The sequence below is a fragment of the Ceratotherium simum genome, chromosome 2, assembly GCF_057802395.1.
Source record: "Ceratotherium simum simum isolate JZ-2026a chromosome 2, ASM5780239v1, whole genome shotgun sequence".
Classification (NCBI taxonomy): Eukaryota; Metazoa; Chordata; class Mammalia; order Perissodactyla; family Rhinocerotidae; genus Ceratotherium; species Ceratotherium simum.
This window is the reverse complement of record NC_141901.1, coordinates 54,286,374-54,304,238: the sequence shown is the minus strand read 5'-3', so window position 1 is coordinate 54,304,238 and position 17,865 is coordinate 54,286,374. Positions and strand designations below refer to the sequence as shown.

Sequence of the window (17,865 nt, the reverse complement as noted above, 5' to 3'; positions counted from 1 at the left end):
AAGGATTAAGTTTTAATATTAGAGCAGGCCTTCCCTTGTGAGTAGGGTAACGTGATTACACTAGTAAAGATCCTTTTTTACCCACGCTACTGTTTGGGAGTTGAAGTAACTGGGCGATCTCAACCTATTCTCATTTAACCTTACTTACCCCCAGTGTTCCTGAGGCTATGAGAGCAGAATTGTCAGATAGTCTTTCATATAATGGGTAGGAAAAGTTTTTTTTTTTTTTTTTTTTTTTTTGTGAGGAAGGTCAGCCCTGAGCTAACATCCATGCTAATCCTCCTCTTTTTGCTGAGGAAGACCGGCTCTGAGCTAACATCTATTGCCAATCCTCCTCCTTTTTTTCCCCAAAGCCCCAGTAGATAGTTGTATGTCATAGCTGCACATCCTTCTATTTGCTGTATGTGGGACGTGGCCTCAGCATGGCCGGAGAAGCGGTGCATGGGTGCGCGCCTGGGATCCGAACCTGGGCGCCAGTAGTGGAGTGCGCGCGCTTAACCGCTAAGCCACGGGGCCGGCCCGGAAAAGTTGTTTTAATTGATAAATAATCTGTGTATGGTAGTACGTCTGTATTCTTTCCTCATCTGCAAACTAATATCATAGCCCTTTGGTTGCTGTGGCATACTTGCTCAGAATAATAGTGATGTTTCTTCATATAGGTAACCCTAATTTCTTTTAAAGTAATGATTTATGGTATTATGATCCAAACACATTTTTTAATATGTCGCTTAAAAGAAAAATATTTTGCAATATCAGGTGGCAATAATGGTGAAATACTGGATGGTAAAGGATCAGTGCTGACATAGCTGCCTAGGCCAAACAAAATGGATAAGAAGGGGCTGATCATGGTTGATGAAGTGAATGACATCACAGTGGCACTGCAGGTATGGCGTGAGTCGTGAATTCCCTTGTTCACTTTTATGTTGGGGCAGGAAATAACTCCTTTGTAAGTGCTGTATTACATTTGGGGGGTGTGTATGTGTGTGTGTAGGTTTCAATCCTTAAGTCATACAATGTTAAGAAAAAGCAAGATAATTTATCCAGAAGATTTTGGGGCTGGATCTGTTTTTTCATCATTGTAACATTTTGGCGTTATAGTTTCTAAACAATTGGAAAGAACATCCATCCAGAATAACCTGGAAGTTCTTGGTAAATTACCTGCAAATATATTATTTTTTTCAATTAATTCAGTTAATATCTACATTCAATTTGTTTATTTTTTTTTAAAGGAAAATTAAATGTATCTGCATAAGTGAAAATGGTCTAGCATTTGCATTAGGGGAGGCTATTCTTTTTTGGTAAGGAAGTTTGGCCCTGAGGTAACATCTGTGGCAGTCTTCCTCTATTTTCGGTTGTATATGGAAATAGGAAAAGGTATAAGTATAGTTAGCTACAGGTATTCCTATAGGTATAACTGTAGGTGTACAGATAGAAATAGAATACTTACAGTGGCAACTGAAATCATGGCTTAGTGGAAGTACAAAGTTGGGTTATGATAATGTTCATTTAATGACATACGAAGGTTTAGAGAAAAGCTATTTCAGTCGTCAGTAATGTGATTTGTACCTTCATGCTGCTTTATTTGCATTTGTTTCCAATGCAGGCACAGACTCTCAGAAAATGTCCATCACAAATGAGAGTGCAAAGCGTGGGTTGGTGATGAGCAGTGTGTAGGTCTGCCCCAGGGATCCAAACCTGTGAACCCCAGGCCGCCAAAGTGGAGCGCTTGAACTTAACCACTAGGCTGCCAGGCCAGCCCCAGGGGAGGCTATTCTTATTAAGTTTTGTTATCAGGATTATGTCAGTCTATAGAATGAGCTGATAAACTTTCTGTAAGGATTATATGTTATTTTAGGCTTTAACCTCCAAAAATGATCTCATCCTAAATGACTTTGAGGGTATATAGATAATTGCCTATTTTTTCTGATCTCTGGATTTGGGTTTCTTCAGATATTCTTCATCTTATTGAATTATTTTTGGTGATTTATAGTTCTCTAGAAAATAGTCAAATTTCTCTAGATTTTTAAATCTTTAAAATAAAATTGTACACAATATTATATATTTAAAAAAATTTCCACATATGCAACTATATCACTCTTTCATTTATGATGCTCTATAAGGCTCACCTTTTGATAACAAGTGTTCCAGAAAGTGTCATAATGAAGATCACTACAGGGACGTTGTACTTGAAATTTTTGTTCCTCATGAAGAAATTACTTAAGACATCATTTAAGGAAGTTTTTTCAAGGTGGAGGTGGGCAGTACAGTCAGGCAGGTATATTCCCCTAGGGAATATAGCATAACAGGAAAAAATAATCCCAAATATTAATAGTTTCCCCTGTATGATGGGACTGTGAGTGGTTTTTATTCTCTAGCATTTTCTTGTCTGTTTTTGTACATTTTCTACAGAGAAAATAAACGTATACTAGAAATAAACCTGACTCTAATTGCCATGGCAGTGTGTCTGTACACATTAGTTTTTTCTCTCTGCCCACCCACCTCCCATCACCAATCCCCTAGCTGGTTAGGCAAAAATGAGGGTAGATGGATAATAAATGTTTCTCCATTATTACTTCCTTAGCTGTCAACAGGGATTCTGAAGTATTCAGTTTCATAAGAATGGCCAATTACAGACATACGGAAATGACCACTTTTGCTCTGGAGGGATGGTCTTTGTTTACAAAGAGGAGAGAGAGATCGTAGTGTCTTTCTTTCCTGAGCAGAGGTGTAAAGTGTTGATTCCTCTTTTTCCTGCAAAGAGAGGACCTTGCTTACTTCTCCCAACTTCCCCTTTCAAGAAGGGGAAGGAATGAGAGAGATAGAAGGGTGAATGGGGCATAGTTAGCATTGACTACAATAATGTCCATTCTGGAGAGCTAGTGTAATTTTTAGGAAGTCCAGGTATGTAGTCATAGAGCATTCTATTTGGGAATTAAGGTGCAGTGAAGTCATTTGGCATTAATTCATTTTTTGGAGTTTTGAGAGAATTGCCTCATTGCAAAATTTTAATCTGAAATCTGTTCTGAAGATTGATGACATCTCTAAAAGGTCTCTCTATAACTGTTTCATTAGGACATCAGGTTTAGCCAAGTATTGAAGTGTTAATTCTATTGGATTAGTTTCTGCACATACACATAAACAAACAGTGAAATCTCATTGTTCCCTGAACATTTTTTTTAATTATTTGACTTCTTTTTTATATACTGTTAAGGAAAGTTATGATGGAAATGCAACACTGTGAGTTTGCACTGACAATAAAGATGTTCTCTTTTTTCTTTAATCTTTAAGAGTACACCAAAGCCTTTTGCAGTGCCTTATGATTCAGGACAGTCTCTTAGAAGCAACTGCTTTAATATTCTATAGTGACAAAAGGAGAGTCACAAACACAGTAGTTGTATTTTTTTTCCTCTGTTGATTTGAGTAGGATTAAACAACATCTAGGGTGACGTGCCCATTCAGCAAAATGGCACAGACCAAAAAGTAAGATGAGGAAGAAACAAGGAAAATAGGAGAAAAGAAAAAACAAGATTAGAAATATTTAGTGAAGAAATTTTACTTAAGGATGCAAAGAGGTTTTCTTCTTCAATACCCCTTTTTTTCTTTAACACCCCAAAGTAATACGGCAGGAATTCTTACTTTGATTATTCATTATTCAGCAAATGATAGTAGAATCAATAGATAGTTGGCAAATTGATACTTTCTGCCTTGTACACACAGTCAGGGCTTTAAAAGTAGCAATTGTATGTTATAAATTATAAATATATAAGCATAAATATAGGTATAAGTTATAGATTTCTTATGGGAAGGCAAACCAGCCTAGGCTTGCCTGAATATTACTTGGTGCTCTCCTCTATGTATAGGGTATGAGTGGAGCCAGCAGTTGATTGATTAATTGAAAATGCTAGTTAAGGTAGAGAATTACAAAAATTAATATATACATTCTATAAACATTTTGTTTTTAATTTAAAGTGTGTATTATATGTTAATTTAAAGTCTTTTGATGTAAAATCCAGCCCTTTTCATTGAGAATGGGCCCACTGACTGGAGACTGCTGTCATCTTTCTTGCATAAATAACTTGTCATACTTGTCTACTGCTTCCAATTTCTTTTTTTTTTTTTTTTTTAAGATTTTATTTATTTTATTTTTTCCCCCCAAAGCCCCAGTAGATAGTTGTATGTCATAGCTGCACATCCTTCTAGTTGCTGTATGTGGGACTCGGCCTCAGGATGGACGGAGAAGTGGTGCCTCGATGCGCACCCGGGATCCGAACCCGGGCCACCAGCATTGCAGCGCGCGCACTTAACCACCAAGCCACAGGGCCGGCCCTACTGCTTCCAATTTCAATTTCCATAAAGTAGAACAAGAACTTAAACATTTGCAAAGCAAACTGAGTATGGAATCCTACTTGATGTTTACATTTTTACTACAATTTCTCTTTCCTAATTTTTAGAAATTTACCTTTTCAAAGATTTCAGTGTTTTCCCAAAACATTTACTTAGTTTTCATAGAAACACCCTTTTTTGTACTCACATTTCACAGTATTTAATAAATATTAAGTTATGTAGTCACAATCTGGCATAAAAGGGGCGAGAATGAACACAGGCGTATATTTCAACTTGGGAAAACGGAATGTGACGGCATACTGCTAATGGAGTAGTCTGACTCAAGCAGTTAGCCTGCCATGGGCGACTGTATGTTTTGAAGAGGAAATGTAGAGCTCCCCCATGAGTACAGTGGAGACCAGCCCACTTGGGGAGTTTCTTCTTTGTTTGGTTTGGCTGATACTTGTGTTCTTCTTTAGGGAGAATTAGCTATGGTAGGCCCTTATTGTAAGACCTTTAACAGTAATCTTTGGTGAGGCAAGTTGTTAAGGAGCTAAATATACACATGTTAGTATGAGAGGAGAGCAATAGGCAGTCTGATTTCAGAGCTTGTATACTTAACCGCTATGTTACTCTCTACAGCTTCCCCCTCTGGGAAGTATTATCATACTGCTCTATGTCCCTGATATAACAAGTAGATAAGAAAGAAATGATGCATAGAAAATAATAATTTTGAGGGCTGGCCCTGTAGTGTAGTGGTTAAGTGCGCGTGCTCCGCTGCTGGCAGCCCAGGTTCAGATCCTGGGCGCGCACCGACGCACCGCTTGTCCAGCCATGCTGTGGCGGCGTCCCACATAAAATGGAAGAAGATCGGCCCGGATGTTAGCTCAGAGCCGGTCTTCCTCAGCAAAAAGAGGAGGATTGGCGTGGATGTTAGCTCAGGGCTGATCTTCCTCACACAAAAAAATAATAATTTTGACTTATTCTGTATATTAAACATTGTACTCAAAAAACAGAGTATACTTTCCTTCCACCTATCTTTGGAAGAATTACCAAAATTGATCTTCTGTTAGGATAGCAGTATGTCAGTAAATTAGTAAGGACAGAAATTATGCAAACCATTTATGCAAACAAAATCCAAATAGAATTATGAATTAATAACAGTACTTTAAAAAAAAAACCCATTTGGTTGATCATTGTTGTTGGGGAGAAATATTTTGCTCGTATTAGATTAGGTGTCAGAGTCTTCTTCCTTGGGGGTAGCTCAGGCTAGCCTTTAGTCTGATTCAGTTCCTGGAGAGAAAGAAGGGTAACTACCTTTTACCCAGAGGCAACATAGCTTAGGCTCTGGAGTAGACTAACAAGTGTGTCCAGCCCACACATTTTCATTTCGCTTAGTAGCTGTGCGACTGTGGGCAAGTTGTCTAACCTTTCTTGTCTCTGTTACCTCATTACAAAATAGGGATTAGGATCTAAACACAGAATTTCTATGAGGATTAAATAAATAAATTCATGTACAGTTCTTAGAATAGTGCCTGGTATATAGCAAGTGTTCAGTAAAGGATATCCACCATCATCCTTATCATTGCTGAAAGAAAATAATGAGGTTGTTGAAAATGTGCCCTGACAGATGACTGAGATATGCAATGTTGGCAAGTAGGTACAGAAATAAACAAGAGGTAGGAGAATCGAAGAATTAATGTGTGATCTAGAATAGTTGCCATAGTTCTTCCTGGGCTCTACATCTTGTTCATTAAAAGATAAATACTGAGTCAAAGAAGAAATAAAAAATAAGGTGAAAAAAGGGAAATATTAAAAATGATACGGCAGTTGATAAGTTCGAGAATAGAAATACAGTGGGATAAATAAGAGAATGGACATGAAACATTTTTCCCGGCTTTATTGAGGTATAATTGACAAATAAAAATTGTATATACTTTAAAATGTACAGTGTGATGGGTTTTGTTTTTTTTTTTTTGTGAGGAAGATTAGCCTTGAGCTAACATCCGATGCCAATCCTCTTCTTTTTTTGCTGAGGAAAATTGGCCCTGGGCTAACATCCGTGCCATCTTCCTCTACTTTATGTGGGATGCCGCCACAGCATGGCTTGTCAAGCCGTACGTCGGCGCGCAACTGGGATCCAAACCCGTGAACCCCAGGCTGCCGAAGCGGAGCGCACGCACTTAACCGCTACGCAACTGGGCCGGCCCCTACAATGTGATGTTTTGATATATGTATTCATAGTGAAATGATTACCACAATCAAGCTAATTAACATATCCATCATCTCACATGGTAATCATTTTGTGTGTGTGTGGTGAGAACAGTTAATATTTACTCTCTTGGCAAATTTCAAGTATACAGTATAGTGTTATTAACTGTGGTCACCATGCTGTACATTAGATGTATAGAACTTATTCATCCTGCATAACTGCAACTTTGTACCCTTTGACCCACATCTCCCTATTTCCCCCATCCCCCAGCCCCTAGCCAGAATGGACTTTTTGAAAAATCCCAATAAAATACAGGATCCTGTAGTAAATCTAATCGAGAAAAGAAGAAAGAAGGAAATGGTTTTAAAAACTAAAAGGAATATTATAAATTGAGAAGAGATCTTAAAAATTATAAGAAACTGCTATGCAAAGTTTTGTGGTAATATATTTGGAAATCTTGATGAAATGTAAAATTTCCTAGCAAATATAAATTATAAAAATCGACTAGAGAAGTAGAAGAACCTGATTATGTCACTCCTCTGAAATTGCCTTAAATAGCTCCCCCTCGTTCTCAAGATAAAGATAAAAGCATTCAACTTGCCTTCAGATCCTGTGTGATCTGACCTCTGCCTGCTTCTCCAGCCCTGTGCCGTTCCTGCTTTGGTTCCTGCACTCTAGCCATACTGATCTTTCCATTCATCTAATAAACATTGTCCTCTTTCATGCCAGGACCTTTGCACATCCTGTTTGTTTTGCCTGGAATACTGTTACCCTTGTTTCAAACAGTTAATTTCTATTTATCTTAGGTTTCAACTCAAAATTTCACTTCTGTGGGGGAAAGTGTCCCTTAATCTTTACAGACTAGGTTTGGGTGCCTATGCCCTGTGTTCTCTTAGTTCCCTTTACTTTTTCTTCATACTTACCACTGTTAACAGTGATTTCTGATTATTTGTGTCTCTTTTCCATCAACTAGACTGTACTCTCTTTGAGGATAGCATTGATGGCTGTTTTGCATACCATTAGAACTCCAGTGCCTGGTACATAGATGAGTACTCAATAAATACTTGCTGAATGAATAAATACCTGCATAGTCAAATAACTTTTTTCATTTTTTCTTTAATTATGAGAATTACAAACCCATTCTCTCAAAACAAAACGAAACAAAACCTAAATGGTTTTATGGACACATTCTTCCAAGCTTTCTAGGAAATAAATTTCTATATTAAACTGTTTCGTAGTATACCTATATACATATGGAAAGCTATCCAGTTCGTTTTGTCCAATATCAAATTTGACAAAGTACCTAAAAGTAGTATTATAGACCTAGTTCACTCATGGGAAAAGCCAATATAAAATTCTAGCAAATCAGATTCAACAGCATATTAAAAGAACAATATGTCATAATCAGAATTTATCTGTTGAATAAAATAATGTGAGTGGATACGAGGTCAAATATGAAAAACTACATGGTTATCTTAACTGATGCCAGAAAAGAGTTTGATAAAACTCAATGTTCATTTTTTATTAAGTCTTTAATAGGATGCAGACTACTTTAGTTAAAAAAAATTATCATGCTATATGATGAAATGCTAGAGACATTTCTTTGAAAATAGAATAAAACAAAGGCTCAGTAATACCACCATCAGTTAACCTTTTTTTTTCCCCCAAGTTCTGGGGAATGCGATGAAACGTAACAGAAGTTAGAAGCAGGACTTATGGAAATAAGATACAGTTCCGGTTATTTGCAGGAAGGATGGGTATACCTAGAAACAAAGAGAAAATGAAAAACTATTAGGATTAATAAGAATAGATATAAATTAATATGAAAGTTGAAGTTGGATAAAAGATAAAGTCAGTGACTTTTGTATAACATAATAAGTTAGATAATGTAGAGGAAATTGCTCCGTTTATTATAACAAGGAACATCTTAATGAAAACAAATAAGGCAAATAAATGGAGAAAACTGTAAAATTCTACTGAAAGATATAAAAGAAAATTTAAATGGAAAGTCATATCATGATCCTGAATGAAATGACAGAATAAAGATGTGAGTGCTTCCAAAATTGGTTAATAGTAACTGTGCCAAAATCTCAAAATATTTCCTTTGAAATTTGACCAGAAAATTTAAGTTTATTTGGAAGAAAAAATGAGTGATGAAAACAAAGACAAAATTTTCAGTGAATAGTAAGTAGGAGGAGATAGCATTACCAAATACCATGTTTTGTAACACGATAATTTAAACAGTATAATACTAAAGAATAGACAAACACATCTGAGTAAGCCCGGAAACAGATTTCATTGTATGTAAGAGATTAATACATGCTTTTAAAAAGAAACTTAAAAATCAGGCCATTAGCTTCAAAAACAAAAGATATATGAATGACCAGTAAGCACATGAAATGATGATCTGTATCATTAATCATCATGCAAATGCAAATTAAAACCACAATGAGATACTACCTCCATACACCTATTAGATTAGCTAATTTAAAAAGCCTGACAATACCAAGTATTTGACCAGGATGTAGAACTCTTCATAAACTCTGGCAGAAATATAAAATGTTACAACTGCTTTGGAAAACTGTTCAGTAATTTCTTTTAAGAAGTTAAACATACACCTAGCAATACAATCCAACCATTCCATTCCTAGGTATTTACCCAAGAGAAATGAAAACATGTGTTAACTCAAAGACTGGTCCGCAAATGTTCATATCAGCTTTATCCACATTAGCCCCTACTACTAAGATCTGTTTTTTGCTCACAACACTTCTGACACCAAATGTGCGTTTTTCCACATCGAGCAGTTCTTTGATTCTCTGCTATATACTTGTAAGATTCCATTTATAAAACTAGTTTGCAGTTTTTAAATTAATCTAGTGACAGACAGCAGCCAATTAGTGCTTGCCTGGGAACTGAAAAGAAGTGTGAGAAGTTTTGGGGGTGCAAAGGAAGTGATCTGTATCTTGTTTGTGAGAGTAGTTTCGTAGGCATATACATCTGTCAAAACTCTTTGAATTATACACGTTAAATGGATGCGGTTTATTATGTATGTATGTATTGTATATATGTATGTATGGTTGTATGTATATTTCTCTCATCTAGTACATCCAGTTTGTCAGCACATCCTGTTGGCTGTACTTTCATAAAGTATCCAGAATTCAATGACTTACTATTTCCAGAACCACCCCGCTAGTCTAAGCCACCATGATCTTTTGTTTGGATAATTGTTCTAGACTTTTAACCGATCTTGAGATGCTACACCGCCTTCAGTTTATCAGTAGCTAGAGTCATCATGTTAGAATATAGGTCAGATCACATCACCCCCTTGCTCAATACCTTGCATAATCTCCTTCTTACTTAGAGTGAGTCCATCTTACTGGAGTCCTTACAGTGGCCTACAGGAATTTACAAGATCTGGCTTCCTAATGCCTCTCTGACTGCTCTCCTACTGCTCTCTGCCTCATGCATTCCATGTGCATTACCTTCCTTGCCTTTCCTTACATTCCAGGCATACCGTACTTCAGGGCCTTTGACCTTGCTATTGCCTTCCCTGTACTATTTTTCCTCCAGACGTCTACATGGCTTATTCCTTTACTGCCTTCACATCTTTACTTACATGTTACCTTCTCAGGGAGTTCCCTGACTACTGTATTTAAGTCGCTACCAGCCCCTATCCTACTCCATATCTCCCTTTCCTGCCTTATTTTTCTTCATAGCACTTACTACCAGCTAACATACTGTGTTTTACTTAATGCTTATTTTTTTTGTTTATCGTCTCTCTCTCTCCCCACTCTAGTGTGTAAGCTTAATGAACACAGAGAAGTTTGTTTCTCCTCCCACTCCCGCTATTTTCACAGAGTAGGTGCTCAACGTACATTTGTGGAATGAATGAAGTGCTTTCACCTGTACTGCATGTAAATCAAGCTCAGAATCTTGCTTACTGAATAGATGAAGAATGGGGTAAGCTTCTGAAACAAGATATTGTAAAATTTCTGTTCTTTGCATTGTCTAGTAGATATTCTTCATCTAAAATATGAAATTTTAAGGAATTGATAAATTAGAGAATTAATTTGATGTGTAGTACTTTCTATTTTCTTGTTGGAAAAGGAGGTAGGTAGAACTAATGATCCTTTAAGTTCCTTTTTGTTTTCCAAGTCTGTGACCTTTTTAACCTAACCCTTGTGGTTTGGGGGTGCTGAGAAACTCTCCTTTTGTTTTTCTCTATAGATAGAGATATTAGTGCCTTTATTTCCTTCAGTGCTTAGTCCCTTTTAAAAATCCCTATAGCTTGGAACCCAGAGTTTGGCAAGGAAGAGGTTAATACTAGGAAAAGGGTGGCAATTCAGGGGACCAGAGTTCATCCCAGCAGCTGGTTTGGGAGGGAAAAAGCAGATTCAAATGACTAAGAATGGCCAGAATGTAATCTGAGTGGGAATCTGGACATCCTTTTCTTTTGTCCACTAATTGAGGAATTTAATGGAGGTTATGCCCCAGAAATTGGTTTCAAATTATGAATGTAAGTCAGGAGGGGAGGTAGAATTTGATATACTACATTTTATAGATAGCGATGGCTTTGTCCTGTGTATAGATGGATTTAAAATTTTTTAAAGCCATAAAAGAAAAAAAGATGCAGAAGACACAGCTCTTATTCCTTTGAGCTATCTTAAAAAGAAAAGTCTGCTTAAAAGAAAATATGCTTTTACTGAAAAGTGTGGAGTGAAACAAAAGATATAGTAAATTGTTTTCGTTATCTAAAATGCAGTTCTTTTTATGGTTTTAAATTTCAAGGTAGTATTGATAGTTGGATTACAGATGTTATAAGTTTTACCTGTGCTTGCTTTTAAGGATGTAACTAGTTTTATCTGCTTATACTCATATCACTTCTTGTTTCACTAATTTTGGGAAACTTAAAATGCTAGTGTCATTGATGGGTTTTGATTAATGTATTTCTTTTTATGAATATGCTTCATAAGATTATTGTTTTACATTGCTTTTTCATCAAGCCTTCAAAAGAAGAGATGTCTTGAATGTTTTTAGTACACTAATATAGTTTTATTGAAATACCTAGATATTTGTAACAGCTATTATGTTGAAAATTAAAATGATGATGATAACGATATCACTTATTCACAGTCAGTAGAGCACATGCTCCAAGTGGTTTTTCTGGTAGTGCAGATGTTTTTGAGCTGATTTTTCCAAAGGCTTTCCAAGCCCCCTTATACTTACTGGGTTGTATTTGCTGAAAGTTGGCTTGGTAGTGTGCAGTTATGAGTTAGAGGAGGAGAAAGAGCCTGCCTAGCCCCTACATTATTCTGAGCCATATTTCTTCTTTTCAGTGGAACTAAACCAACATGAATGTTGAGAGAGATCAGTATTTGGCAGCTTTTCATTTACTTTGTATTTGTACACAGGCTTTCCTTTAGGGAAAGGAATTTGGAGGAGGGCAGAGATGTCATTCTCTCTCTCTCTTTTTTTTTACACATCTGCAGTTTCCTATTGGACTCATACAGGTTAAACATTAATACTGATAGTCTATTTGAGTTTGAGACTATGTGACATTAATGGATTGATATACAGACATTTCTGTTCCTTACTCAGTAAGGAATACAGAGTAAGTGTGGAAATAGAGGTCATGTGCTGACCCATACACTTCTCACCTTGTCCCCAGCAAGGAGTATATGGTAACTTTCATGGATTCCCTTTCGTTGATTAAATGGCCAATATTTTTTGAGTACCTATTAAGTGTTAGGCCCTGTTCTTGGTGGTAGGAATGTAGTGGTGAAGAAGATAGTTTCTACCCTTAACAAGATTGCAAGGGGGCGGGTAGATAGATAATAAACATGTGCATCAATAAGATAATTCTAATTATCAATAAGATAATATTGATAAATATGGAGAAGATAAAATAGATATTGGTTGATTGTGAAGGCATGGGGTACAGCAAGAGCTGTTTAACTAGAGTCAGAGAAGCCTTCACTGAAAAGGTGACATTTGGTTTGAGACCTGAAGGATGAAGAGGAGGAAACCATGAGAGGAACTGCTCTATGAGCAGTCCCAGCAGAAAGAACTACAAGGTGACGATAGACTTGGTATGTTGAAGGACAGAAAGGACGCCAGTGTGGCTGAAGAACAGTGAGCCAAGAGGAAAGAGTAGTTAGAGATAAGATTGGAGAAGTAGCCTTAGGAAGGAGTTTGGATTTTTAAAAATGTGATGGAAAACCTTTAGAGGGTTTTTCCAAGTGAGATGTTTATAATCTATGTGGAAGAAAGACAGGAGGAAAGCAAAATGGAAGCAGGAAGTCCGGGTAGGACACTGTTGCTGAAGTGATGGGGGAAGATGGTGGTGGCTTAGATCAAGGTGTTGGCCATGGCGATTCAGGATATATTTTGGTGGTAAAGCCAGTAGAACTTGACAGATAGATTGAAATAGTATGAAAGAAAAGAGTCAAGGATGACCCGAATTTTTTGGTCTCAGTAATTAAGTGCATAGTGATGCTATTTGCTGAATTGGGCAAGTCTTGAGGTTGGATGTGGAGGTGTGGGTTGAGAACACTTGTCTGTTTGGGCCATATTAACCCTCAGTATATCAAGGAAAATAGTCATCATAATTTACCATTTTAATTCATTACACCCTTTTTACTTTCAATTTTTATATTTTTCAGTTTTTTACAAATAATTCATAGAAGTAAGTATATAGGGATAATGAAAAAAAACTTTATTAGGAATTTTAATAAGAATTTAAATATAGCAAACTCAATTTTTAAAAAATACTTTATTTTTTTAGAGCAGTTTTAGGTTCATAGCAAAATTGAGAAGGTACAGAGCTAACACACGTACCCCCTGCCCCCACACGTGCATAGCCTGCCCCATTTTCAACATTCCCTGCCAGACTGGTACGTTTGTTACAATTGATGAACCTACATTGACATGTCATTATCACCCAAAGGCCATAGTTTACATTAGGGTTCACTCTTGGTATTGTGCATTCTGTGAATTTGGACAAATGTATAATGACATGTGTCCACCATTATAGTATCATACAGAGTATTTTCACTGCCCTAAAAATATTCTGTGCTTTGCCTATTCATCCCTCCCTCTCCTATAACCTCTGGCAACCATTGGTCTTTTTACTGTCTCCATAGTTTTGCCTTTTCCAGAATGTCATATAGTTGGAATCATACAGTATGTAGCCTTTTCAGATTGACTTCTTTCGCTTAGTAATGCACGTTTAAGTTTCTTTCATGTCTTTTCATGGCTTGATAGCTTCTTTCTTTTTAGTGCTGAATAATATTTTGTTGCTTGGATGCACCACAGTTTATCCATTCACCTACTGAAGGACATCTTGGTTGCTTCCAAGTTTTGGCAATTGTAAATAAATCTACTCTAAATATCTATGTGCAAGTTTTTGTGTGGGCATAGTTTTCAACTCCTTTGGGTAAATAGCAAGGAGTGTAGTTGCTGGATTCTATGGTAAGAGTATATTTGCTTTTGTAAAAAACCTCCAAACTGTCTTCCAAAGTGGCTGTACTGGTGTTGCATTCCCATTAGCAATAAATGAGAGTTCCTGTTTATCCACATTCTTGCCAGCATTTGGTGTTGTCAGTGTTCTGGATTTTGGCCATTCTAATAGGTGTGTAGTGGTATCTCATTGTTTTAATTTGCCTTTCTCTCATGACATATGATGTTGAGTATCTTTTTTTTTTTGATGAGGAAGATTTGCCCTGAGCTAACATCTATGACTGTCTTTCTCTATTTTGTATGTGGGTCGCCACCACAGCATGGCTGATAAGTGGTGTAGGTCCATGCCTGAGATCCGAGCCCATGGACCCGGGCTGCCGAAGTGTAGCACGCCGAACTTAACCACTATGCCACGGGGCCGGCCCTTGAGCATCTTTTCCTATGCTTATTTGCCATCTGTATGTCTTCTTTGGTGAGGTGTCTTTTAAGGTCTTTGGCCCATTTTATAATTGAGTTGTTTGTTTTCTCATTGTTGAGTTTTAAAAGTTCTTTGTATCTTTTGGATAACAGTCCTTATCAGCTATGTCTTTTGCAAATATCTTCTCCCAGCCTGTGGCTCGTCTTTTCATCATCTTGACAGTGTCTTTCACAGAGCAGAAATTTTAAATTTTAATTAAATTAAGTTTTTTCTTCAATTTAATCAATTCTTTCATGGGTTGGGCCTTTGGTGTCATAGTCTAAAAAGTCATCATCAAACCCAAGGTCATCTAGGTTTTCTCCTACGTTATCTTCTAGGAATTTTATAGTTTTGCATTTTGCATTTAGGTTTGTGATTCATTTTAATTTAATTTTTGTGAAGGGTATAAGATCTATGTCTAGATTCATTTTTTTCCTGTGGACATCCAGTTATTCCAGCACCATTTGTTAAAAAGACTATCTTTTCTCCATTGTATTGCTTTTGCTCCTTTGTCAGGGCCAGTTGACTATATTTACGTGGGTCTATTTCTGGGCTCTGTATTCTGTTCCGTTGATCTATTTGTCTGTACTTGTGCCAATAACACACTGACTTGATTACTGTAGCTTTAAAGTAAGTCTTGATGTCAGGTAGTGTCAGGCCTTGAACTTTGTTCTTGTTCTTCAATATTTTCTTGACTATTATGGATCTTTTGCCTTTCCATATAAACTTTAGAATCAATTTGTCGATATCCATAAAATATCTTGCTGGGATTCAAGGTCAGATTTTTATTGTATGTTTTCCTGGCTGTAAAGACATATACATATTGAAAATGAGAAAAGTCCTTGAATGCAATTAACTGCTTCTCAACTGCTATTCATAAACCTGACACATATACATCAAATAAATACTGATTTCAGATTTCAAATACATCTCTAATAGGCTCTCACTTATCCTTACTTCTGGTTCTTCCATTTTCATTGTCAAAAGGCAATACTTTTGAAAATTTTGGCTGATGATTTTGTTGAAGATAGGATGACCATTTTCAATTGAAAAGAATTTTCATTTTTTGGATTTATAAACTAATTAGAGCAATCAATCCAATGAATTTTTTCATTTCTACATCATCTGCTTCCTTCTATACACCTTTGTATAAATACCTGCCTTCAGCATTTATCCACATATGAATAAGTAAGCTTTGATGCACAAACACCATAAAAGCTGAAAGAATACTGTCACACATCCTTTTAGGTAAATGGGATAGTCTAGGTTCCTGTTGTAACATATTGCATGAGGAAGTCTTTCTTGTTTAATTGGCTATGAATCCCATATATTTTATTTTATTTTTTGTCCTTAAAAAATATATTGTGCACTCCTTGCTTCTTAGATTTGAGAAAATTCAAGTAGGATAGTGTCGTCTAAAGATTCATAATCTGAAATTTTACTACTACCTGCCTCTTCACATTCACCATCTAATAATTGAGAAATATCTGTCTCTGTCAGTTTTCTTCTTTTTGCCATTATGAGTGGAAAATGAAATATTCTGAATTCTCAACTTTAATAGCTTAAAAGTTTTTTAGAATCTGGGCAATGAAGTGTTGGCAGTCTTATTTTCTCTAGGAAATTTCCTATGGATGTCATAACTGTTGTATATTGAACAGATATTTATACTTATGTAGTTGTGTAACATTGAAACAAAAATTTAGCATGAAAAGAAAAAAAAACCCAAGAAGAATACAAAGACGGTATATCCAGACTTCTTTTTGAAAGATGAGGCAATACTTTGGGTAATACAATAAGAAAGTTGAAGGATGGGACAGTAGCGCATCATCTTTCTAGGCAATTCCATTATTCTTCCATTCTCTGATTATTTTTTTAATATAGTTGGAAATAATTGATAAGTAATGATGAAATAATTTCCAGGATGATGAACCAGCAAAAGATTTCAAGATAAAGGGAAAAAAAAGTCACTGAGGCCCCATAATATATCTTAGATTTATAAAAGGGTTCAATGGTCCCATACGGTAATTGCAAGATAAGATGAGTTTTATTCTATTTTTTTTTAAAGTAAATTTTCTCTTTGTTCTTTGGAAGACCTCTAAAAAAAAAAAAACATAAAAATCATGAAATATCAGTCCTTACAAATAGAACTGTTCAAAAAAGAAATTAAAAAGCAAAACTTGGATCTAGTAGACCCTGATGGTATTACCAGGGATTAAGTTTGAAATGCTTATTAGTCATCCTAGTGGAGATGTGGAGTGGTGGTTGTCTCTATGAGTCTGGAGCTCTGGGGAGAGGTCCAGGCTAGAGATTTCAGTCTGAGAGTCATCAACACATATATGGTATTTGAAGCCTTGAGTCTAGTTGGGATCACCTGGGAAGGGACTGTAAATTGAAAAGAGGAAAGAGCCAAGAATAGACACCTGTGATACACTGGGCTTTAGAAGTCTAGTGAAGAAAAAAATACTGAGGGGGTGTAACCAGTGAGGTAGGAACCTGTGATATCATTTAGAGACGAGTGTTTTTTAAGTAATGACTTGGGTCAAAGGATGCTCAGAGGTAACTTAAAAAAAAAATGAGGTCAGAGAAGTTTGACCATTGGCTTTTTAAAAATAGGGATCATTGATGACCTTGAGAAGAGCTGTTTCATTGAAGTGGTGGGGCCAAAAGCCTATTTGTAATGGACTGAAGTGAGGAAGTAGAGATAAAAAGTAGAGGCAACTTTTCCAGTAGATTTTGCTGTGAAGAGAAAGCAGAGAAATGGTGGTTGGTGGAGATTTCTTTTAATCCATTTTAGAGGATTGAGCAGAATTGGTAGAGTACCTAGATTTGAGGGTGTGAGCCAGGGAGATATTGGTACCTTAAATTAACATATTAAGGCTCTGTATTAATATTCTCGTATTAATAGTCTCTCAGAAGGAGCAGAGCATCCCCTGCTCAATTTCTCCCTTTCTTTCTCTTTTTTTTTTTTGATGTTAAAAAAATTCTGCTACTATTTCTACTTGCCTTTTGCCTATTAGAGACAGAAACACTGAATACTGGCCTATCTGTCTGATTTCATGATGCAGATCAAGAGGGAAAAATTAAAATCTTTGTTAGTCAAATTCCAGTTTTCTAGGATGCATTTAATACTTTAAGTGCAATGTACCTGCTAGCTAGATTTCCTTATCTTTTGTGGCTTGTATGAACTGTAATAATTGCTATCTAAATGATAATATGAATTGAAATAGCATTTAATTTACAATAGTCTAAAATTTGAATTTAGCTATTGTTTTCTTATATGAATATTGCTTAGGATTATGAACAAAGGTTCTGAAGGATATTTTATGTTTTGAGTTATAAATAACTAAAATGGAGGAAAAGTCTTAAAAACCTTTGCTGTCAAAACTGATTTACTAAATATCTATTGAATGGGCCA

The 17,865-nt window shown here is 36.2% G+C and overlaps 1 protein-coding gene across 3 annotated transcripts in view; it reads left to right on the top strand.

The window, feature by feature from the left end:
- The window catches only part of MAGI3 (membrane associated guanylate kinase, WW and PDZ domain containing 3), a 234,417-nt gene that overhangs the window by 64,882 nt on the left and 151,670 nt on the right, over window positions 1–17,865 (top strand). Inside the window, exon 1 of one of the 3 annotated variants that reach the window (XM_087445293.1) lies at window positions 9,868–10,495. The exons of the other annotated variants lie outside the window; for them this stretch is intronic. The gene's annotated coding sequence lies outside the window, so the exon portion shown is untranslated. Of the gene's footprint in view, window positions 1–9,867; window positions 10,496–17,865 lie in introns of those variants that run through there. 3 annotated transcript variants of the gene reach the window in all.